General features: G+C 32.3%; 1 protein-coding gene across 2 annotated transcripts in view; it reads left to right on the top strand.

Moving 5' to 3' along the window:
* rdo (leucine-rich repeat domain-containing protein reduced ocelli) overlaps nucleotides 1-25,832 on the top strand; it is a 423,162-nt gene that overhangs the window by 71,413 nt on the left and 325,917 nt on the right. For both annotated transcript variants that reach the window (XM_073971011.1, XM_073971012.1), the window contains exon 2: nucleotides 710-737. The gene's annotated coding sequence lies outside the window, so the exon portion shown is untranslated. The remainder of the gene's footprint in view (nucleotides 1-709; nucleotides 738-25,832) is intronic.

Below are 25,832 nucleotides of genomic sequence, written 5' to 3'. Positions count from 1 at the left end.
TATCTGCACAACTTTAATTGCAGGTAAATAAAAAAACACAAGAAAATACGAAAACAAAGTTTACTAAAAAGTTTGTTATATTTTTTCTTGCTTGCTTCTACTTTTCTGTTTTCTTTATTTCACTTCTTGACTTGTTTGCTTCATCGTTATGGTGAAAATATAATTTTACAAATTACGAAATTTGTAGGTGCACCACCAGCCATGAAATTGCTATGAAGCAAAAACAAAAAACAGAGAAAGTGGAATTATTAATGATAATATTTGTGAGGAAAAAAAGTTTGTTTCTTTGACGCAGCAGGATAATGGTGAATGAAGTTTGTTAGTTTTTTTTCTCTCACAAAATAGATTTGTGTTATGGTTTTGAGATTTATCTAAAGGAATTATAGTTGTTATTTCTAAAGATAAAAGAGTTTAAAAATTGTTTTGCATACGTTGTTATTTTAAAAACAAACAAGTTTCGGAGAACTTTGCCAAAAATGTATATTTTTGTTCGAATGTAAGCAACAAATTCTATGCTACTGAATTGCTTCCATTATAAAATCACTGAAAACAATAACATACAAAATTTAAATGGAATAATAAAAACAATTCGAAATCCTAGCAATTTTTTTGTCCAATAACAAAATATTTTTTTAATCCTTTTCTAAACTTCCAACAACAAAATTGCTTTTATTTATTCATTTATATTTTTTGTTTTAATCAATTTCAGATTTGTTTGCAAACATACAAATTTAAAGGTAAGTCATAGCCATCAATAATTCAATTCAACTGAAATTTTACCTTTTGTGTTCAATTTAAAAAAAAAAAAACATCACTGATAAAACTAAAACTGTCGTGGGAGCTTTATTGATTTATTTTACTCATGGTGAACAAAAAATATTCAAATTCACAAACAATAATAACAGTAAGAGATATTGAATTCTAGTCAAATATATGTACATGAAGCATTGATAGATGTTTACATTAGGGTTATGACTTTTTGACATTTTTCTCAAAATGATTTCCTATAGTAGGGATGAATGAACTTTTGCCTAATAATCACTTCGCTTTCGTTCACGCACAAATCGATTTTAAAACAAGTAAGAACGGCGTTAAGTTCGGCCGGGCCGAACTTGTTATACCCTCCACCACAAGTTGTATTGAAGTAAAATGGAATAATTAGTTTCCTTTCGTGTATGAAGAAGACTTAATACTTAATTTCAGCAATTGCGGTAAAACAATGTGAGGAACCATTCTATGGGGACTATTTCAAAACGTCGATCAATACCGACAAATTTCTGACGGAAAGGTTTTAGGCTCAAAGAAGACTAAATACCAAATTTCCTATATTTCGGTAAGAGAATGTGGCTAAAACTTAAAAAATACCGAAAATCAAGAAGTACGCTTCTATGGGGATATAGGAAGACGTGCCTATACTGATAATACTCTTCTGGAATATTTTATAACTCTTGGAAGACGAAATAACGAATTTCAGCCATTTCGGTTGGATATTAACGTCACAATCTTCAGTATTACGAAAATCCGGAGGTACCGTTCTATGGGGGCTATATCGAAACGTGGACCTATACCGACGAATTTTAGTCAGAAATGGGGCAATATGAAAGCGTGGACCTGTACAGACATATTTTTGGCGAACAGTTTTATATCACATTAAAGACTAAATACCAAATTTCAGCCATTTTGGTGGAATATTGAAGACACAACCTTCAAAATACGAAAAATCGGGAGGTACCTTTCCATGGGGGCTATATGAAGGCGTGGACCTATACCAACAAATTTAAAGGGGAAGTTTGAGTACCCCCAACGAAGTCTAAATACCAAATTTCAGCCATTTCGGTGGAATATTGAGGCCACAACGTTCAAAATACCGAAAATCGGAAGGTACCGTTCTATGGGGCTATATGAAGGCATGGACCGATACCGACAAAGTTCTGGGGGAAAGTTTTATACCACTAACGTAGACTAAGTACCAAATTTCAGCCATTTTGGTAGGATAATGAAGCTAAAATCTTCAAAATACCGAAAATCGGGAGGTACCGTTATATGGGGGCTATATGAAGGTGTGTACTAATACCGACAAAATTCTGGGGGAAAGGTTTGTACCCCTAAAGAAGACTACGTACCAAATTTCAGCCATTTTGGTGGGATAATGAAGCTAAAACCTTAAAAATACCGAATATCGGGAGGTACCGTTCTATGGGAGCTATGTGAAGGTGTGGACCGATACCGACAAAATTCTGGGGGAATGTTTTATACCCCTAAAGAAGACTACGTACCAAATTTCAGCCATTCTGGTGGAGTAATGAAGCTAAAACCTTAACAATACCGAAAATCGGGAGGTACCGTTCTATGGGGGCTATATCAAAACGTGGACCGATATATCCCATTTTCAATACCAACCATCCTGCAAGTAATAAAAACTTCTGTACCAAATTTTGACTCTCTATCTTTAAAATTGCGAGCTGTATCTTGATTTCAACAGACAGACGGACGGACAGACGGACATGGTCAAATCGACATAGAATTTTATGCTGATCAATAATATATATACTTTATAGGGTCTCCGACGAATATTTCGATGTGTTACAAACGGAATGACAAATTTAATTATACCCTCCATATGGTGGAGGGTATAAAAATATAGGGCCTGTTTATGTATGTCGATAAGAAAACGAATGCGGAAGAAAAACTACCAAATTTGAGTGTGTATTTCAAATTGTTGTTTTGTTTTGAAGCAAAAGCAAATGGAATAATATTTCAAAAACTAAAGTTTGGGTGTCTTTCATGCACACACATTTTCGTTTCGAAATACATAAATGAAAAAAAAAATCAAAAATTATTTTTGTTGCACGAATGAAGAAATATAAGCCTACTAATAACTATAATAATGTTTATTTTATTCAAATATTGGAAAAGGTCATGCAATTTCAAATTTTTTATTTTTTGTTAAAAAATTATATCTTTAAATAAAAGCGTTTACGACATTTTTACGATTCTCAGAATTGAAGAAAATTAGTGAGAAATAAATGTTATGTCAGTTTAATTATCTCATGTGACTCTAAAGTTTAATTTCAATTGTATATCTACTTACAGTGACTTCAAAAAATTGTCCATAATTTTGATAAATTCAAATTTTAAAATTATTTTGTGCGTGAGGGTTTTTCACCGAATCACCTAATAATTATGAATTTATGTAATCTTATGGCAAAACTCATCACGCTATGATACAGGGAAATGAGGTTGTAAAAAAGTCATAACCCTAGTATATGTATGTATGTTGACCATGTATCGGTACCATATTTTCTTTGGAATGCTTTTGGCGGCCGTTATTGTGTGACTGCATGTTTTTTAGTTAGTTCAATAGTGTGTGGGGAGAGAGAAGCTTTAAATGTGTGAAATTGAACTTTGGTCCGATCTGGAATATCATTGCACTAACACTCTCTTGGTGCAGGCTGAGCAAATTGCCAACTTTAAGTTTGGCGTGGTGAACGAGGACGTCCCTACAAGGATACTAGTGACTGTTATGTATGTTAGGGCAAGACTTGTGCAGATTTCCGGAACGCGCCTCCAGCCATTAAAAAATCATAAAATTTTACAACATTAAATAATAACATCCAACAAATTTAACACAAATTTTATTTAAACACACACATTTAATTCTTACAAAACTTAAATAACCATCTTGGACCACTCAAAAAGTTTTCATTGAGTTCTATTAAGTCTGAGCACAGAGAGCGAGAACGAGAGAGAGACCAAGTGAATGATGCTGCAGAAAATTGCTTTAGAAAAGAAAAAACAAACTTGTTTAAAAAGTTCAATTAAAAACATAAGTAATGTCTTGAATGACTTTAATCCTTTTTTAGCTCGAACGTGACACATAAAATATGACATACTTTCAGTTATGTCTGGTTCCAAACGTCGCCGCTACCATCACCACCCGCACTACTAGTTGTACTTTCGTACATCTTGCCAAGGGATATAGGTACATATCCATGTCGGTGTGTCGACATTTGCTGTTGCTGTCGTTTGTTTTCCGCTTTGTATGCGGTGTGCGTGAGCTGATTATGTTGATGAGGATGACGACGGTGATGATGTTGGCGATGGGGATGAGAATGGCAATGACGACGATGGCAATGTTTCCATTTTGTTGTTATAGTTCTTACTGTTCGTAATCTCAATGAAAGGTTTAGTGTCCATGGTTAGTGGGACAAAATCATGAAACCCCATTTAATATGTAGCACGTACTAAAAATATTGTATAGGCTTACAGACAGTGCAAAGAGCAATGTGCACAGACACAGCCGCACATATAGCCGCAAATGGATAGAATTTAATAACAGGTCTTTTTCCCAGAGTGGATTTTTTAAACATTTTTTAATTTAATTGCGTGGAATTTGTTAATTGAAACTTGAAATCAATGCCAAAAAATATTCCTTAAAAAATTAATGCCAATGATAGTGACGGAATGTTATTTATTTAAAAGTCCTTGCGTTCAAAAATATTTTAAAAGCGTTTATTTTTTTAATAAAGACGTAATTGTATAACAAATATGTTAAAAGAAACCACGCTTATAAAATTGAATAAAATTTTATTGAAAAACAAAATATTTTTTTTTTAACTTATCGACGCAGTCCTTTAAAAATATTCATAAAAAATAAAATAAAAATATTAAAAAAAGAATATTTTTAAAATTAAAAGTGACTTATTTTTAAAAAAGTAACAAATGGTTTTAATAAAATATCTATAAAAATGAAAATTGAAAAAAATAAGAAAATGTTAAAAACATACAATAAAAATGTTTTTGATAATTTTTTAAAATAAAAAATTAAGAAAAAATCTATATAAATAAAAATCAAATGTCGTTGGTAATGGCATCAGTTGAGAACGGCTGGACCGATTTCGATAATTCTTTCTGTAAAGTGTGCGCTATAAGCCGACTTGGATTTTTATGCAACGATATTTTGACCACGCCCACTTTTTTCAATTTTCAATTTTTGTCATTTCTACAAAAACGACTGAACCGATTTTTCTGAAATTGCCAAGGAATGTAGAGGCATGGCCCCCGGTTAAAATAGGTTAACAATTTTGTTGAATTTCGGAAGGGGCGGGGTACTTCTCCTATACCCTATTTCTTTAAAAATGCTATATCTATATAAATAAAAATCAAATGTCGTTCGTTGGTGATGGCATCAGCTGAGAACGGCTGGCTCGATTTCGACAATACTTTCTGTAAAATGTGCGTCATAACCCGGGTTTTTATGCAAAGAAATTTTGACCACGCACACTTTTACGCCCACTTTTTTCAATTTTCAATTTTTGTCATTCCACAAAAACTATTCAAACGATTTTTCTGAAATTTTCCATTTCGCACTTGGTGTTCGATTTTTCGAACAGTAAAATCACTTTTTTCAAAAAAAATATTTATGGATGAAAAAGGTTAAATTTTAAACAAGTTTTGGTATATGTATAAAGCCTAATCCGTCAGCAAATAAAAAAATTGTTCCCTTGAAAGACCCCACGTCCCCCTCGATGTTAAACGTAGATTTTTTTGGATAGTTTTTAAATTAATTTTAAAAAATTATAGTAAAATGAAATTAAACAAGTAAGCAAAGGCTACAGTCGGACGGGGCCGACCATGTGATACCCTACACCACAACCTGTAGGATTTAGCTATGTGCAACCGCCTTGCACGCTGAATGTCCGGGTTCGATTCCTATGGACCTATGTTGACGATGTTTCGTTGGAGATGTTTTATGACCACTGTGAAATTCAAATGTCAAATTACATCTATTTCGGTTAAAAACTGTAGCTAAAATTCTCAAAATACCGAAAATCGGGAGGTACCGATATATGGGGGCTATACCAAAACATGGACCTATATTGACGATGTTTGGAGGAGATGTTTCATGACTACTGAGAACCTCAAATGACAAATTACAGCTAGTTCGGTCAAAAATTGTAGCTAAAATTCTCAAAATACCGAAAATCGGGAGGTACGGTTATAAGGGGGCCATACCAAAACATGGACCTATGTTGACGATGTTTGGTGGAGATGTTTCATGACCACTGAGAACCTCAAATGTCAAATTACAGCTATTTCGGTTAAAAACTGTAGCTAAAATTCTCAAAATACCGAAAATGGGGAGGTACCGTTATATGGGGGCTATACCAAAACTTGGACCGATATAGCCCATCTTCGAACTTGATCTTCCGACGGCTAAAAAAATGGTATTCCCCAATTTTCAGCGAAATCGGTCAACAAATGCGACCTGTATGTTGCGAACGGACGGACGGACGGACATGCATAAATCGACTCAGAAAGTGATTCTATGTATATCCCTAGAAGGAACTATGGGTCTATCTCGCTTCCTTTTGTATGTTACATACAAATGCACTAACACATAATAACCCTTACCACATAGTGGTGTAGGGTATAAAAAGTAATTTTAGGGAATTATTGCCAATATATGTAGCCGTTTCAATTTCAAAATATAGAGAACGTGATTTACATGCGCAAGCGCGACTTTACAGATGTGCAAAGTTGACTGTTCGAAATTTCGAACGCTGCACAGAGGGGAAACATAGGCCTAAAGTTGCTCAAAACTCAAAATATGAAAATCGTTTTTTATGAAAAAAATGTTGATAAACGGCAACCAGACTCTTTTCTACATTTAATATAACCATCCTCGACTTTGTAAGATTAACCAATCCAATGCAGCAGTCGATTGAACTCAGCCATACTGAAAACAAAAAGTAAATTTTCGAAAACTAAGAAATTAGGTGGACATTAAAATGACATTATTTCCGCGAAAATTTATATTTTTCAAGATTTATTGTTTTTGTACAGTCTCAGAACAAGATTAGCATTTAAAATTTTGAGATTTATTTTACATCTTTACTCTTTAATAATGGTGATACATATCCTCTTTATAAAAATTTTTCATGATAATTTTTAAGAATACTACAATTTCAATAGTGAAAAAGTCTATTTCCCCGTCGTTTCCCGACCATAGTTTCTTCTAATGTTTTATGCGCTTGAGTCTCAAATATCAGATTCAATCATAAAAAATTGCGCATATTTGCGCCATTCCGAAAAAATCTAATTTTTCTCAACTAAAATATGAAATATTTTTATATGGAATTGCAAGATTTATTCACAGTAAATTTTGTTCCGCCTTATAACCGGGACTCTTATTTATCAGACTAAACCAACACCTATCAAATATGTCTGCATTATTCAGAAATATTCACGGCTTTTCTCATGTGAATTGAGAAAAATTTAATTTAATTTAATTAAGTTTCAAAAAATAAAATTTGGAATGAAATATATGTATATGGGACTATAAATACATCTGTACCGATTTGTTTGAAAATTGGCTCAATGTTTTTTGTTGGCTAGTTCAGGTTGCATGTGTCAAATTTCAGTGATTTTGGTGCATTTTTATCTCGTATCAGATGCGAATATATATGGAAGCTGCATCCAAATCTGGACCGATTTTCATTATTTTCTATAGGATTAATCCTTGTACAGAAGATATGCTTTGTGCAAAATTTTATATCAATCCGACTATTAATGAGCTTTCTAGGGCTTTTGATCAAATTTTAACACAAATTTCCCCTCTGTGCGCTGGTACTTAACCTACATATCGATGGGTAGAATAATGCAGCTAAATCCTATAAATCTCCCGAAAATCTCTCGGTACCGAGATCCAAAACGTGGACCAGTGCTGACACATTTCGGGGAACAGTTTTGTAGGCCCAAAGAAGTCTCAGTACCAATCTTCAACCATTTTTTCATACAAAAATGTTGAAATAAATCATTAAAACGACAATAAATAAATTTTATTTTACTTCTATACATATAGCTTAAGCGCCAGTGTTCGAAATTTCGAACACCACTTTCCGGGAAAACGAAAAATAGGAAATATTTGTTTAGTTGATTTTTGATATCAGTGGGTCCTAATTATCCTAAAAAAGTGTTTTGTTTTTAAAAAAATAAATAAAAGTTTTGTCTCGGTACGATATGGGTAAAAATAGGCTACAAATTTTGTTGAATTTCGGAAGGGGCGGGGTACTTCCCCTATACCCTATGTCTTTAAAAATGATATCTAATATATAAAAGACAATGTGTGTATGTTTGTATGTTCCGTATAGACTCAAAAACGGCTGAACCGATTTTCTTGAAAATTTCAGGGAATGTACAGGAAACACCCGTGGTGAAAATAGGCTATATATATTTTTTTTTAATTTCGGAGTGGGCGGGGTGCCTCCCCCATGCCCTATTTTTATAAAAACCCTATTTTATCACGCCCACTTTTTAAATAGGTTACATAACCAAAACTACTTAACCGATTTTCCTGAAAATTTCAGAGAATGTACAGGGAGGAGGGGTTTAGTATCTCCACTATGTCTGATTTAATAAAACCGCTATTTTAGCAAAAATGAAACGAGTGATTGAATTAAATCTTTTGAACAACCACCCTCTGAACCACCCCGTTCCGAACCACCCTGCTGCGGACTTGCACTCTCCGAACCACCCCGCTCCGAACTTCCACCCTCCGAACCAACCCACCCCGAACTTCCACCTTCCGATCCACCCTGCTTCGACCTTCCACCCTGCTGCTGACTTCCACCGTCCGATTCATCATGTTTCGAACGTTCACCCTCCGAACCAACCCGCATTAAACTTCCACCCTCCAATCCACCCCGCTCGGAATTTCCACCTTCCGAACTACACCCTCCCATCCACCCCGTTCCGAACTTCTACATATCGAACCACTCTGCAACGAACCACCCTGCTGCGAACTTCCACCATTCGATTCTCCGACCCTAGGTACCAATTTTGGGACCTTAAGACCCGACCACGCCCAATTTCTATCTCTGAAACTTCTGAGCCGATTTTCCTACAAATTTCAGGGAACATACCGGGATAATCCTGGTGAAAATAGGCTGCATATACAATAAAGTATGTCCGGTTATAATTTATTAAAATTAATAAAACACAGTCGTCCGCTTCTCTTTATTTTATTTTCTAATTTTTGTTTGAGACGTTAGAACGTGCGTAGAGATGAAGATGTCCGTGGTTGTTCGGTGTCAGAATCAAAACTGCAAACCAACTCCTCATCTTGTGGTTGGTAGCCCAAATCAGCACACTCACACGAACACACACATCGGCTCATCTCTACCTACGTACAAACAAGAGTAATTACAATTGAGTGTTTTATTCATAATGAGCATTTAAATCATAATGTTTTGGAAATCATATGTTACACTACCTTACAAACTATAATTATGCTACATTTCGGCCTTCCTGACAACAAAGATCACCTGATTCTTTTCGATGCTGTTACCTTATGGAACTTTATTATTACTTATGGTTTTCGAAACGTTATTTTTTACTGTTGATTGGTTTATGATTAATTCATCATGTCGTGAAGATCGGGATTTACAGTTATTCAATAGGTTAGATTTTCTATGCCAATGTTTCATATTATGTGCCGCCCATGTACCTTTATAAGATATTCTGCTATGCTGAAAACCCTCTACATCCTGTAAGACATAACGATCGTTTTCCAGTACTTCTTTAACAACAAAGGGGCCTTTGAACTTTGGCATAAATTTTCTTGACACCCCCACACTATTATCGACGTTTTTTACTACGACATAATCACCATTTTTATACGACGACGGTTGTTTTCTCTTGAAGTCTGTATAATTTTTATTATACTGTTGTGCGGCTCGTTGTTTTTCATTCGCATCATCTCTAATTGAATTTAAATCTCTGCTGTCTGGTTCCATCACATTTTCTCTAATTTTATCTGAAAGTTTACCCCGTTGGTTGACACCAAATAACATAACGCTCGGATGTTCATTAATCATTCTATTACATGTGTTATTTATTGCAAATTCGACGGTTTCTAATGTTTTTTCCCAAGTAATATTATTTTCTGTACTTATAAGTTTTGCAATCATTGGTCCTAAAGTTCTGTTAACACGCTCCACTTGTCCATTAGCTTGAGGTGAGAAAGTTGCTATCTTTACATGCTGTATGTCATTTTCTTCGATAAAGTTTTTGTAATCGTTTGAAGTGAAGCACGACCCTCTATCAGAAACAATATATCGCGGTCGGCTGTAGTATCTAAAATATTCTCGTAAAGCTTTAGTTACTTCTTTGGTAGCTGTAGTTTTTGTCGGATACAACTTAACAAATTTAGAACAAGCATCGATAACTACAAATATATGTTTCTTTGAACTGTTTCTATCTACTGGTCCATAATGGTCTATGTGAATCATTTCAAAAGGTTTTGACGGTTTGGGGATATTATGTAGAAATCCTTCTACGGGACCACTTTTAGGTGAAAAGGTTATACATTTTAAACAGTTTTGTACATGGTCTTTTACTTTATTATTTATATGCGGAAACCAATAAGATTTATTTATTAGGTCTGTAACTTTGTTAATGCCCACATGTCCCATCTCATCATGATACCTGTACAGAACATGGTTTTCCATTTGAGCAGGAACAACGAACAGCACTTTCCCGGTTTTAAGTTTTTTATAAAGAACACCATTTCTCATTTCGTAATATTTATGGTCTGATGTCTGTAACTTTTCTTTAATGTTAATAATCTTCGAATCTTTGTTTTGAGCTATAATTAAATTTTCCTCAAAAGTATTAGTGTCCACAATCATAATGTCTAAAGATCGACTTAACGCATCTACGTGCTGCATACGACGCCCTTCTCTGTGCTCAACAACATAGTCGAAGTTCTGTAGCTCTAACGCCCACCTAGCGATTCTTGGGTTTAATTCTTTTTTATTTAGAGTTAAGGTCAATGAATTACAGTCGGTAATTATTTTGAATGTTTTGCCATACAAATATGCACGAAATCTCCGAAGTGCATAAACTATCGCTAAAGTCTCTAGCTCGAAGCTGTGAAACTTCGACTCGGCATCTGTAGTTCTTTTAGAAAAATAAAACGCGGGGTGCCATTTTTTGTCTTTTTGTTTTTGCATAAGTATAGCACCAAAACCTAATGCACTCGCATCGCAGTGGAGCTCTGTTTCTGCCGATGGGTCATACAAGGCTAAAACCGGCGAGTCTAAAAGTTTTCCCTTTAACAATTCAAATGTTTCGAGCTCAACTTTCCCAAAACTGAATTTTTTATCTTTTCTAGTTAAATCGTACAGTGGTTTTGCCAAAATCGAAAAATCTTTGATAAAACGTCTGAAATACGAGCAAAGGCCAAGAAAGCTTTGTACTGCCCGAACTTTATCGGGTAGTGGAAAGTTTTTTATGGCTTCTAACCCTCTATCGTCAGCCCGTATGCCCACATTGTCTATGGTATATCCCAAGTATTTTATGCTGGCACGCAAAAATTCGCACTTATCTAAACGTAGCTCCAATTTGTTTTTTACTAACCTTAACATAACTTCTCTAACTATTACTAAATGTCTTTCGAGGTCATGAGTTGCAATCATAATGTCATCTAAATATATCACGACATCTCCCGATCTAATAAGGTCTTTGAAAACACTGTTTATAAACATTTGGAAAACGGAAGGAGCATTTTTCAATCCAAAAGGCATGCGTATAAACTCGTATTGTCCTAGTGGTGTAATGAACGCTGTATATTTTATAGAATCTTCGTCCATAAAAACGTGATGAAACCCATTCTTCAAGTCTAGTTTAGTAAATATTTTCTTGTTTGCTAAGCTCTCTAGAAGATCGTCAATCAACGGTATCGGATAATTATGTTTAGCCGTAACTTTGTTTAATTTTCTAAAATCTACACACATTCGTAAGTCACCAGTTTTTTTCTTCACTAAAACTATGGGTGAAGCATACTCAGATTCGCTAGATCTTATAATCCCTTTTTGCAAGTAGTCATCTAATATTTTCTGTAATTCTTGTTTTTCTGAATAAGAAAGTCTTCTCGGAGGGCAATTGAAAGGTTTCGAATTTTCTAGTATTAGCTTCATTTCATAATGGATTTCTGGAACTTCCGGACGTATCATATCTACATAAGTTTCTTTAAAGAGATTGTTTAATTCTGTCAGCGTATCTTGGCAAATATTATCACCAACCCTTAAATTGAAATCTGTGTAATTTGACGAAATATCTATTGCTAAAATATCGTTCTCAAACTTTAAACATTCCTGATCTAAATCTAGATCAGTAAGTGTTAAATTGTCGTTTAACTCCAATTTGTGCATAAGTCCTTGTTGTGGTTCTGGATCGAGCTCATCACCAAACAATAACAATCTGCTCTGAGTTTTATCCAAAAAATCCCGACCCAACAACACCGAGTATTTCATAGACATTTTGTCAACTACAACCAATCTAAGTTCAAAACATTTATTTGGTAACTTCAAAAAACAAAAACAATATCCATAAGTTTTCAAAATTGAATAATTCAAGCCGTGAAAGGCAGTATTAGGTAAAGGAAAAATTTTGGTTCCTGCTGGCAACGCATCTTCTCGTATCAGGCTGACCGAACTACCCGTATCAATCAGGCTTTCTAAAGAAAAATTAATATTATCACTAGAATTAAAGCTAAAGTTAAAATATCTTACATAATTATTTTCATTTTTTACAGCATCTCTCTTCTTATTTTTGTCACAAGTGGCGACAGTGTGGCCGCTGACCCCACAGGCATAGCAGGTTCCCCGTTCTCTTTTCGGCTTGCTGCAGTCAGCTGCATAGTGCCCGAAGCTGTTGCAATTAAAGCATCTCACACTCAGTTTGTTAGCCGCTGCTCCGCGATCCGCATCCACTGCTTTCGGTAATTTGATAGTCGACAGGGATTTGCACAACTCTGTCAAGTTGTTGTACCGCTGCAGTACCGTCTGTCTGCGTAGCTCTGTATTCGATATGCCATCAATAACATATTCCACCAATTCATCTTCCTCCAATTTTAATTTTTCTGCCAACTCAACTTTTTCATTGTAATAGTCCATAAAATTTTCTTCTTGACGCCAGACACGACGCTCAAATTTTCGGCGCAGCTCTAGCTTGCTCTCCTTTGATCCGAACATAACACAAAACTGGCTGAACGTCTCTGAAATGTCTTCAGTCGCCGTACCGCGACGTGAATGCAGCCAACTCAATGGTCTGCCCTCAAGTTTCGAAGCAAATAACGCTCGCAACAGGTCATCGGAAAGTTTATAGTGTTGTTGTAAATCACGTAGTTGTGTGATGAAAAAGTTTGCGTCTGCTTTGCCGTCGTATACTGGTACAAAATTGCTCACCAAAGCAAAAGGAACAGAGGTGTTTGCGGGCAGCACTTTGTCGACGACACCAGACATTAATTTTAATAAATTATTTTCTCTCTGCATAATTTCTCTTTCTTTCTGCAACAGTTCATTTTCTTTGCGCAATAGTTCTATTTCCTTATCTCTTAATTCTGCCGCTTTATTTTTCTCCATGTTCTCTTTTGTATTAATTGACGTATTACTTGTTTGTTTTACCGGCGAATTTTTGGACACTGGAACACCAAAACCACCGCCTGTAATTTTGAATTCTGTATGTTTTGCTCTAACTTTTTCGGTATCTTTGTCAATTCTTTTTTCTAATATTTCTTGTGCTGTAAGACTCGACTGTACTGTTTTGTTTTCGAACTGTAAGTTTTTGTTTTCGTCGGGCACACCAATAACCGTTTTATGTTCTTCTTCCACGGCACTATTTTGTTCTTCTTCGCTGTCTAACGGCACTGTAATAATTGTTTTGGGTCGCAGCGTAACATTTTGTAAATTTGGTTTTTTATTCTGTTCTGTATTATTTTTGTCCATCAAATTTGTACCGACATTATGTTGTTCTTCTTCCATTTTTAATTTGAAAGTTTATTTATTAAAAGTTTATTTATTAAATTATGGGTAAGAACCACTTCTGAAATAAAGTATGGCCGGTTATAATTTATTAAAATTAATAAAACACAGTCGTCCGCTTCTCTTTATTTTATTTTCTAATTTTTGTTTGAGACGTTAGAACGTGCGTAGAGATGAAGATGTCCGTGGTTGTTCGGTGTCAGAATCAAAACTGCAAACCAACTCCTCATCTTGTGGTTGGTAGCCCAAATCAGCACACTCACACGAACACACACATCGGCTCATCTCTACCTACGTACAAACAAGAGTAATTACAATTGAGTGTTTTATTCATAATGAGCATTTAAATCATAATGTTTTGGAAATCATATGTTACACTACCTTACAAACTATAATTATGCCACACTGACGCTCACTTGAATAGAACCCCCCTGCAACATTTTTTTTAAACCTCCATTTTTTTCGAATTATACAAGATATGAAGTTTTTAAGTTTTATTATATTTTGCTTCATGTGTTTGGAGTAAACTTAGTCATTCATTTGCATTTAAATCCAATTTGTATAAGAATTATGCAAGGAAAACCAAATAAAGTCAAAAATTGAAGTACAAAATTTGGCTCATTCGAATAGAACCCCCCTTTAAAACTTGGGAATACAGAAAGATTGTATTAGAATATCGATGCATATACACTCTATAATGAAAACGAAGAACTTTTAGTAATATTCAGTAAAAGTATATCCCTCCTGATTAAGGATACACCCGTATATTCTGCATTGGCAAGGATTCTTTAAATAATCAGTTGTAATGCCTAAGAAAGCTTGCTTTTTTCTTTCACCAAGTTTATTTTTGGAAGCGTACCGTTTCCTTTCGTCGTATGTTTTACGCATAAGTCATTCCCATACATTTTAGAGAACATTTACCACTGTAAAATATGACGTTACCTCCAGGATATCCGCATTTCTTTTCAAAAAATTGAGTTTTGATGACTCGAATTCACAAAATTTTATAAAATCTTGATGAACTTGCCACTCGGGATATCCAAAAATGCTTCTCCCTACTGAAAATGCCTATTTTAGAACTCCTTTGTAAATTGTCGTGCGCATATGGGGAGAAAGAAATTGACGCCCAAGTCCTTCATAATTAGTAATGCGTTCCAGCACCATAAAAACACATTCATCGCTACAGAAACAATTTAGAAGATGGTCTTCCATTCAATAGACGCGAAAACAATAGTCATATAGTTATGCAATTGTTTACTTAATGAAGAGAGTCCTTTATAATTATAAAGGACTTGGGCGTCAATTTCTTTTACCCTAAATGGGCACGACAATTCACAAAGGAGTTCTAAAACGGGCATTACCAGTAGTGAGAAGCATTTTTGGATATCCCGAGTGGCAATTTCATCACGATTTTATATACTTTTATACACTTCGAGTCATCAAAACTTAAATTTTTGAAAAGAGTTAGTAGTTAATTTGGTTTGCATATGCGGCTACGAGAGTTTTTGAGTGTTTCTGTTGAATTCGCATTTAAACGAATTCGTCAGTCACATTTAATCTTGAGCTCGAGTCGTCATAAAATTGGGGAAGAGTTCTTTGCTGCAATGCAAAGAACTAAGGGAACTGATGAGTCCAAGTGGCGTTGGACGAAACTAGTATTCTCTGCCCTTCCCTAAAGTAAATCAATTTTAACTACCCCACTTTAAAAACTTGGTGTTTTTTTTTTTTTTTTTTTTTTTTTTTTTTTTTTTTTTTAAATTTGAAAACAACAAATCTGTGATTAAGCTGGGTCTTACTTTAAAAATAAAAAGTAAACACACATCACAACAAAACTGCCAAAGTGAATCTAAAATAGACACACAGCACGGTGGACGATTCGTTTGTTGTTATTTTCGACAAACTATCAACGTAGTTATGATGATTCTCTGCATTGTGGAGACGCATAACAGTGGGAGTAGTTAATTTGGTTTGCATATGCGGCTACGAGAGTTTTTGAGTGTTTCTGTTGAATTCGCATTTAAACGAATTCGTCAGTCACATTTAATCTTGAGCTCGAGTCGTCATAAAATTGGGGAAGAGTTCTTTGCTGCAATGCAAAGAACTAAGGGAACTGATGAGTCCAAGTGGCGTTGGACGAAACTAGTATTCTCTGCCCTTCCCTAAAGTAAATCAATTTTAACTACCCCACTTTAAAAACTTGGTGTTTTTTTTTTTTAAATTTGAAAACAACAAATCTGTGATTAAGCTGGGTCTTACTTTAAAAATAAAAAGTAAACACACATCACAACAAAACTGCCAAAGTGAATCTAAAATAGACACACAGCACGGTGGACGATTCGTTTGTTGTTATTTTCGACAAACTATCAACGTAGTTATGATGATTCTCTGCATTGTGGAGACGCATAACAGTGGGAGTAGTTAATTTGGTTTGCATATGCGGCTACGAGAGTTTTTGAGTGTTTCTGTTGAATTCGCATTTAAACGAATTCGTCAGTCACATTTAATCTTGAGCTCGAGTCGTCATAAAATTGGGGAAGAGTTCTTTGCTGCAATGCAAAGAACTAAGGGAACTGATGAGTCCAAGTGGCGTTGGACGAAACTAGTATTCTCTGCCCTTCCCTAAAGTAAATCAATTTTAACTACCCCACTTTAAAAACTTGGTGTTTTTTTTTTTTTTTAAATTTGAAAACAACAAATCTGTGATTAAGCTGGGTCTTACTTTAAAAATAAAAAGTAAACACACATCACAACAAAACTGCCAAAGTGGTAAATAATCTCTAAAATGTATGGGAATGACTTATGCGTAAAATATACGACTAAAGGATACAGTACGCTTCCAAAAATAAAGTTGTTGAAAGAAAAAAGTAAGCTTTGTTAGGCAATACACCTGATTATTTAAAGAATCCTTGCCAAAGCAGCATATGCGGGTGTATCCTTAATCAGGAGGGATATACTTTTACTGAATATTACTAAAATTCTTCGTTTTCATTATAGAGTGAATATGCATCGATATTTTTATACAATCTTTCTATATTCCCAAGTTTTAAAGGGGGGTTCTTTTCAAATGAGCCAAATTTTTTACTTCAATTTTTGACTTTATTTGGTTTTCCTTGCATAATTCTTATACAAATTGGATTTGAATGCAAATGAATGACTACGCCCACTTTTTTAAATGTGTTATATCTTCAAAACTTCTAAACCGATTTCCATGTAATTTTCAGATGATGTACAGGGATGGTCCGTGATGGAAAAATGCTATAAATTTTATTAAATTTCGGAGGTGCGGGTTATACCCTGCGTCCTATTTTTTAAATGCGCTATATATGTAAAATGTACAATCAATAAGACCCGACCACTCCTACTTTCTAAAATATGTTACAAATCAATGGAAATACCAGATGTTATTCATAGCAAAGTTTTGGTCTTATTGGAAAGCAAGTATTTAAATAAGAAGGCAACATATCGATAGCTATAGCTTCATCAGGTATATAAGATGTACATTATAAGAAGGAGAAAGGACGACACAGTTGGCCCTTAAGCCACTGAACATTCATGTGAATGAAGGGCACATATGCAATATTAAATACAAGTTATCACCTGGAACGAATTTACAATGGCACATAATAATTTAAGAAGCAATTCACCTTTAGATTTCAGACAAACATTTCCAGTTATACTATTCCAGCAGATGAAATAAATGCATGTCTCAAGTCATCAACTTTTTGGCTGTATGTTAAAATTGCATATCAACACAAACAAATCTGAAGATTTTTTTTATTTATAATCACTTGCAGATCCCGTCTAACTAGCGACGCAATAAAAATAAAATCGCTGACTTAAGGTAACATAAAACTGCTTCAAGGGCCAGCAACGCGGACCGGGTCGGCTAGTAATACATATTTATACCCTACACCACTATGTGGAAAGGGTATTATAAGTTTGTTTTGGTAAAAATTCATGTAACACCGCGAAATATTCGTCGGAGACCCCCAATGTGGTATACCAATCTTCATATCTCGGCGAGATAAAGCGATTTTAAGATGTGTGTCCTTCAGTCCGTCTGTCCATTATAAATTGTAAATAAACTCCAGGCCGCAATTATGAGCCGATCGTCACGAAATTTGGTATGGTGGTCGGTATCACATCAGAATAGATCGCTATTTTAATTGGTGATGATCGTGAAATATTTAGCGGGTGAAATGGACCAAAAACATAATTTTTATCCGATTTTGTAGATGCTCTGTTGGTCGCAATAATAGGCATATTGGCTCGAAATTTTAAATAAGGTAAGAGTATATGACAAAGAAGAAGCTTGCAATTTGAGATGGCGATCAGATAATATTTAGAGGGTTAAATGGACCACAACTTTTGTGTGAAAATTTTTAATATATAGTTTATATATCTTTATTCCTGGAGGAGACATTCAGGACAAGCACGCTGTACTTGGAAGAGGAACGCTTGACCTTTCTATTGATGTTAATTGTGTTGGTGTACATGATAATATAACAGATTTACAGCCTAATACACCCTGTTATTTGTTTGTGTAATCATAAACACGCTAGAGTTCGCAATTATAGCTCAATAGTCACGAAATTTTGCACGAGGTAAGGGTTTAGCAGAGGAAGATGCTTACAATTTTGGATGATGATCTGATATTATTTAGCGGGTGAAATGGACCATTACTTTTGTATGAGGACATGTACCGGCAAAGTAGACTACATATGAAAATAGATCTAATATATAATGGGTTTGTGTAGAGAACCACATTTGCCCTTTCTCAGTTTTTGCATTATTGCAAATTACATGGTGCCCTAACGTTTTAATTGTGCAATTGGATTTTTATACATACATTGCAGCATGTGTCGCATTGCCATCTTTTTTCAAAACGATTCCCCAGCCAGGCAAATATCCTTCAGTAAGGTTTGTGACATTTTCTGAGTATTTCAGCCATGTAAAACTTCTCTACAAGTGGCGTCGGACTCGGAGATAAGCTATGGGTCCCATTTCATTGAGCAAATATGAATCGGGGTACACTCACTCATTGATATGAAACAATTATTATATTATTATTTAAGCTTGGTGTGATACGGTACCAGAATGCACAAAGTTACTTCCTACAATAAGTTTGTTTGTTCCATAAAGAAATTTTGATATGTGGAAAGCCAATTCCCAGGGGTAAAGGTGTAGGGTATCACATGGTCGGCCCCGTCCGACTATAGCCTTTTCTTACTTGTTTTTTTCAATTAAAAATATTTTTAATCTGCTTTTTTAAAATCACATAAAATGTCTTTATAAAAACAAAATCTTTTTTACTTACGCTAATAAAAATTGTTAAAAATTATAAAAAGTGAAAAATATTTGTACAAAAATAAATTTTCCAAAAAAAAAAAAAATAAAATAAAAAAATCCCAAAAAATTAAAAAAGTTTCTTAATAATCTTTTTAAATAAAAAAAATATTTCTTTAAAAACTTAAAAATATAACATAAAATGAAACAAAATTTAATTGCAAAAATTAAAGTATAAATATTTTATAAAAATACTTAAAAATTAATTATTAAATTTTTATATATCTTAAATTAAAAAAATGTTACTTAAAAAAATTAACATTAAAATAAAATTTTAAGTATTTTTCTATTTTTTTTAGTGCTCATCTTTTTAAATAATACTTTTTAATTAAAAATATGTTTTATTAAAAAATTAATATATTTTATTACCTTAAGTTATCAGAATTTTTTACATCTTTTGAATAATTTGTTAATCTTTTTAAAAAATATTTTCAGTTTTGATTATGTTCTACAAATATTTTTTATTTAACATGTTTAACATTTTTAAAGTATAAAAAAGAAGCACATAACTGATAAAACTGAATTAATATTTTTTTAATTAAAAATAAAAATTGATTTTATAAAACTACAAATTTTTTTAAATCCACTCTTATAAAGCCGATTTAAAATTGTTTTTAAACAATAAAGCAATATAATAACAAATATTAAAAAAAGTAAAACGTATTTTTAGAAAATAATAAATTATCGAATTTTTATTTTTTTTTTACAAAATACATACACAAAATTAAAAAAATTTTGTTAAAAAGTACAAAAATTCTTAAAAAGATTTAAACAATTCTAATAACTAAAGTAAAAAAACTAAAACTTTATTTAAATATTTAAAATAATAAAACTAAAATTCATTTAAGTCATTTTTTTAAGTTTTAGTAAATTTCAGTTAAAGTTTATTTATAATTTATGACCATCTTTGTTTTCCTTTGCATGTTACATACAAAGGCACAAGGATCGCGGTGTGTTGTAGCGTATAAATATACATTTTGAAAAGCAACAAATATATATTAAAAAAAAGTTATTTAAATTTACGCTCAAAATATTTTGTTAAAAATCCTCGTTTATGATACGAAAATACTCTGAAAAAAGAGTCTTCCTATTATTTGTCCCTCCCTAATCAACTCATTTGAATAACATTTGGATCCTAATTTACAACAGACATTTGTGCCTGTAGTTGTAATTATTTCATAATTAGGGTCATGCCAAGTAGTATTTACTTTGTATCTTTGTATGTCCTATTTTGTTTTTCAGTTGTTTCTTGGAACTTTTGCTTTTAATATCTTAATCAAATTCAAATTTTAACCCAAAAACAAAAAAGATAGCTCTCAAAAAATTAAGCTTTAGGACAAAATTATGACAGCAATGCCAGTTGAGGAAAGATCGCACGAAACGGAGTAGGAAAAGCACAACAAACCAAATGGAATAATTTCCATTTTAATCATAATATTTAATAAATAGAACATTGGTGGCGTTTATTTAATTGGGATAGCTGTTACAATTTTGATTTTTCAAAATAGTCTGGCTTAATCCCTTTTGTTGTTTTAATATTTAAAACAACAAGTTTATTAGTGGAGAAGGTTTGGCATTCTTCGCCAAGGGGTAAGGCAAGGCGAACAATGCCAAACCTTCTCCACTAATAAACTTGTTGTTTTAAATATTAAAACAACAAAAGGGATTAAGCCAGACTATTTTGAAAAATCATAATATTTAATATTTACTTTTGGCTTTTGATGTTTTTCTTTCATCCTAAGCTGGTTTGCGGATTTGTGTTGCAAAGTAGCTAACAATGGTTGGTCTTGTTGCCTGCCAGCCTTGCATCAGCCACAATGGGTACATTAGCATGAACAGCAGAAGCAGTAGCAGCATATTTCATTTTCGTTTGTTTTGCTTTGACCTTAATTTGTAACGGGTTAGAAAAATATATCTACTCTTTGTTTTTTCCGCTCCATTGTGGCAATTTGTACTTTGTTGGCTCATGACATTGGCAGCTGCTGCTGCTGTTGCCGTTGCTCTACTGTTGGTATCATGAGAGAATCCTTTTGTGTAAATGATTCTGCTTTGTTGAAAAGTTTTGAATGAAAAACTCAATTGTGGTTGAAAAACAAAGCCAACACATGGAAGGTTGTTTTTCGAGACTGCTAAAATATATATCCTGCGAAATATATAAAAAAGGTGTATCGAATAACGGAATATATAAAAAGGTGTATCGAATAACACTAACTGGGTAGATTTTTAAGGTAACCAGGTAATCATTGATCTATCATTTAATAAAAAATATTTTTATAAACATAAATTTTGCGCGTAGATTTTTTTACCCACTATTTTGTTAGGGTGTATACTTTCTAAAACAATATTTTTGAGACAATTATGACCGTGATATTTTAAAGGAGAGTTTTAAAATTTTTAAAACATTTGGAATTTTTTTCAAAATATTTTTGCCGAGACTACCATTTTTGTGAATTGTTTAAAATTTTTTTAGAATAATATACTCGTGGATTTTTCAAAAATATTTTTTCTGAAGCTTCCACACTCGTGGAATTTTAAATTTTTTTCTCAGACTGCCATATTTGGGGATTTTTTTTTTTAAATGTATTTTTCTGCGACTACCATACTCCTGAATTTGTTTAAAATATTTTTTTCTGAGGCTGTAATACTCGTGGAATTTTTAAAAATATTTTCTTTTGGAATTAGTAAACATATTTTTCTGATACTACAATACTCGGGAGTTTTTTAAATACATTTTTTCTGAGACTACCATACTCAGGGAATTTTTAAAAATATTTTTTCTGAGACTACCATTCCCATGGAATTATTATTTTTTCCTGAGCCTATCTACTCGTGGATGTTTTAAAAATATCGTTTTTCTGAGACTAGCATACTAGTGGAACTTTTAAAAATATTTTTTCTGACACTCTCGTAGATATTTTCAAAATATTTTTTTGAGACAATTCTGTAACATTTATCGATTAAAAAGTTGTTAAAGTGTTTTCGTTTTTGTAACACCTACAAAACAAACAAATTAAATTGTTGTAAAATAAACGATGAGTAAAGTTGTTAAAAAGTTAGAGAATAGGCCTACTGATTTTTTTAATAATAGTTTTCTGAGACAATCTAGGATTTTTTAAAAATATTTTTTGAGACAATCGTGTTTTTTTAAATATTTTTTGAGATAATAGTGGAATTTAAAAAAAAAATTTTAAGACAATCGTGGGTTTTAAAAGTCGTGGAATTTTAAAAATATTGTTTTGAGACAATAAAAATCGTGGATTTTTTTAAAATAAGTTTTTTAAGACAATCAAAATCGTGGGTTTTTTAAAAATACTTTTTTGAGGAAATCGAAATCGTGGATTTTTTAAAAATATTTTTTTTGAGACAACCAAAATCGTTAATTTTTTTAAAATAAGTTTTTTAAGACAATCAAAATAGTGGATTTTTTAAAAATATTTTTTTTAAAGCAATCAAAATCGTGGATTTTTTAAGAAATATTTTTTGAGACAATCAAAATCGTTGATTTTTTAATTTTTTTTGAGACAATCAAAATCGGTTTTTTTTGAAAAAATATTTTTGGAGACAATCGTGGAATTTTAAAAATATTTTTTTGCGGCAATCAAAATCCTAGATTATTTAAAATATATTTTTTGGGAAAATAAAAATCGGGGATTTTTTAAAATACTTTTTTTTAAAAAAGTCAAAATCGTGGATTTTTTATTGTTTTTTTTTTTGAAAATTTAAAATAGTGGATTTTTTAAAAATATATTTTTTATAATTAAGTTTTTGTCGACCTTTGATCATTTTATTATTTTTGTACTTTTTGTTCGGCTTTAGGTCCTCTTTTCAATAAAACAAAATTCTATTTGTTGAAAAGTTCAACACCACCAGTCACATAGGATGAAAGTTGTTGTTAGTTGAATAAAAACCAAAAAATCCCTGATGATGGTCGTCGAAGACGTCCGAAATATTGGAAATAAACAGAGTAAATAAAAACAAATAGAATTTTGTTTTATTGAAAAGAGGACCTAAAGCCGAACAAAAAGTACAAAAATATATTTTTTTTAAAAATTCAAAATAGTTGATTTTTTAAAAATATTTTTTTGTAAGAGAATCAAAGTCGTGGATTTAAAAAAAAAATATTTTTTTGGAGACAATCCGTGGATTTTTTAAAAATATTTTTTTTGGGATTTTTTAAAAATACTTTTTCTGGAAGAATCATGATCGCGGATTTTTTAAAAATATATTTTTTTTGAAAAAGTTAAAATCGCGGATTTTATAAAAATATATTTTTTTGAAAAAGTTAAAATCGTGGATTTTACAAAAATATTTTTTTTGAAAAAGTAAAAATCGTGTACTTTTTAAATTTTTTTTTCAGAGAATCAAAATCGTGGATTTAAAAAAAATATTTTTTTGTAGACAATCCTTCAATTTTTATACCCTCCACCATAGGATGGGGGTATATTAAGTTTGTCACTACGTTTGTAACTACTCGAAATAATCATTGTAGACCCCACAAAGTATATATATTCTTGATCAGCGTGCAATTTTACATCGATATAGCCATGTCCGTCCGTCTGTCTGTCTGTCCGTCTGTCCGTCTGTGGAAATCACTCTAGCGTCCGAACGGATTGACGTAGGTTGATGAAATTTTGGGAAAATATGTTATATTTACGTAGGACTTTTGGTATTGAAAGCGGGCTATGTAGGTCGACGCTTTCGTATAGCCCTCATACAAAATGACGCGTGACGCGTCGTCGTTTTAAGGAATTTTTAAGATATTTGGCCCATTTTACCACCGAATTGGTTGTAATTTGGTACTTTGTGTCTCCAGAGGCCAAAAAATATTCTTACCAAAGTTGGGTTATATAGGTCCACGTTTTGGTATAGCCCCCATATAAGGACCCTTATAAAGTACGCGTCATTTTAATATATTTTGAATGTATTAGACCCATTTGACCAAAGAATCGGTTGTAACTTTGTATTTTGTGTTTTCAGAGGCTAAGAAACATTTCTACCATAAAATGTTTATATAGGTCCACGTGTTGATATAGCCCCCATAATGCAATATCTCCCGATTTTCGATATTTTGAACGTTTTAGCCTCATTATCACACCTATATGGCTGAAATTTTGTATTTAGTCTTCTTTAGGCGTATAAAACTTTCCCCCAGAAATTTGTAGGTATAGGTCCACGCCATCATATAGCCCCCATAGAACGGTACCTTCCGAATTTCGGTATTTTGAAGGTTGTGGCCACATTAATCCACCGAAATGGCTGAAATTTGTGGTGGAGGGTATAAAAAGTTCGGCCCGACCGAACTTAACGCTTTTCTTACTTGTTTAAATTTTTTTTTGGAGACAATCGAAATATTAGATTTATTTTTGGAGACAATGAAAATCGTGCATTTTTTTAAAATATTTTTTGGAGACAACCAAAATCGTGCATTTTTTTAAAATATTTTTTGGAGACAACCAAAATCGTGTATTTTTAAAAAATATATTTTTTGGAGGCAACCAAAATCATGTTTTTTTAAAAAATATATTTTTTGGAGACAGTCAAAATCGATGATTTTTTTTTAGACAATCAAAGTCTTGGATTTTTTATTTTATTTTTGTAGACAATCATAAATTTTTTTTTTTTTTTTTTTTTTGAAAAGTCAAAATCGAGGATTTTGAAAAATATTTTTTCTAATATTTTTTTTAAATATATTTTTTTTTTGAGACAATAAAAATCTTGGATTTTTTTTTTATTTTTTTTAGACAATCATAATATTTTTTTTTTGTTGAAAAAGTCAAAATTTGGGATTTTTTAAAAATATTTTTTTAAAAAAATTAAGATCGTGGATTTTTTTAAAAATATTTTTTTTTAAGTCAAAATCGTGGATCGAGGCGACCGTTCTCGAGGATTTTGAAAAATATTTTTTCTAATATATTTTTTTTGAGACAATAAAAATCTTGGATTTTTATTTTATTTTTTTTTAGGTTTTTTTTTTGAAGAAATATTTTTTAAAAAAGTTAAAATCGTGGATTTTTTTAAAAATATTTTTTTTTTTAAAGTCAAAATCGTGGATCGAGGCTACCGTTCTCGAGGATTTTGAAAAATATTTTTTCTAATATATATTTTTTTTGAGACAATAAAAATCTTGGATTTTTTATTTTATTTTTTTTAGGCAATCATAAATTTTTTTTTGGTTATTTTTTTGAAGAAGTCAAAATCGTGGATTTTTAAAAATATTTTTTTAAAGGCAAAATCGTGGATTTTTTAAAAATATATTTTTTAAAAAAGTCAAAATCGTGGATTTTTTAATAATATTGTTTTTTTAAAGAGTCAAAATCGTGGTTTTTTTAAAATATTTTTTGTGAGAGAATCAAAATCGTGGATTTAAAAAAAAAATATTTTTTAGAGACAATCCTTGGATATTTTTAAAAATGTTTTTTGTGAGAGAATCAAAATCGTGGATTTAAAAAAAAAATATTTTTTGGAAAACCAATGTCGTGGATTATTTAAAAATATATTTTTTTGAGACAATTAAAATCTTGTACCTCTTGGGTTTTTACAAATATTTTTTTCTGAGACTACCATTCTCGGGGATTTTTAAAAATATTTTTTCTGAGACTACCATTCTCGAGGATATTGAAAAATATTTGTTTCTTATATTTATTTTTTTTGAGACAATAA

Source organism: Musca autumnalis, unplaced genomic scaffold, assembly GCF_047663935.1.
Source record: "Musca autumnalis isolate F117 unplaced genomic scaffold, ASM4766393v1 scaffold_2, whole genome shotgun sequence".
NCBI lineage: Eukaryota > Metazoa > Arthropoda > Insecta > Diptera > Muscidae > Musca > Musca autumnalis.
The sequence above is the reverse complement of the archived record's forward strand: the minus strand, read 5'-3'. Positions and strand labels throughout refer to the sequence as shown.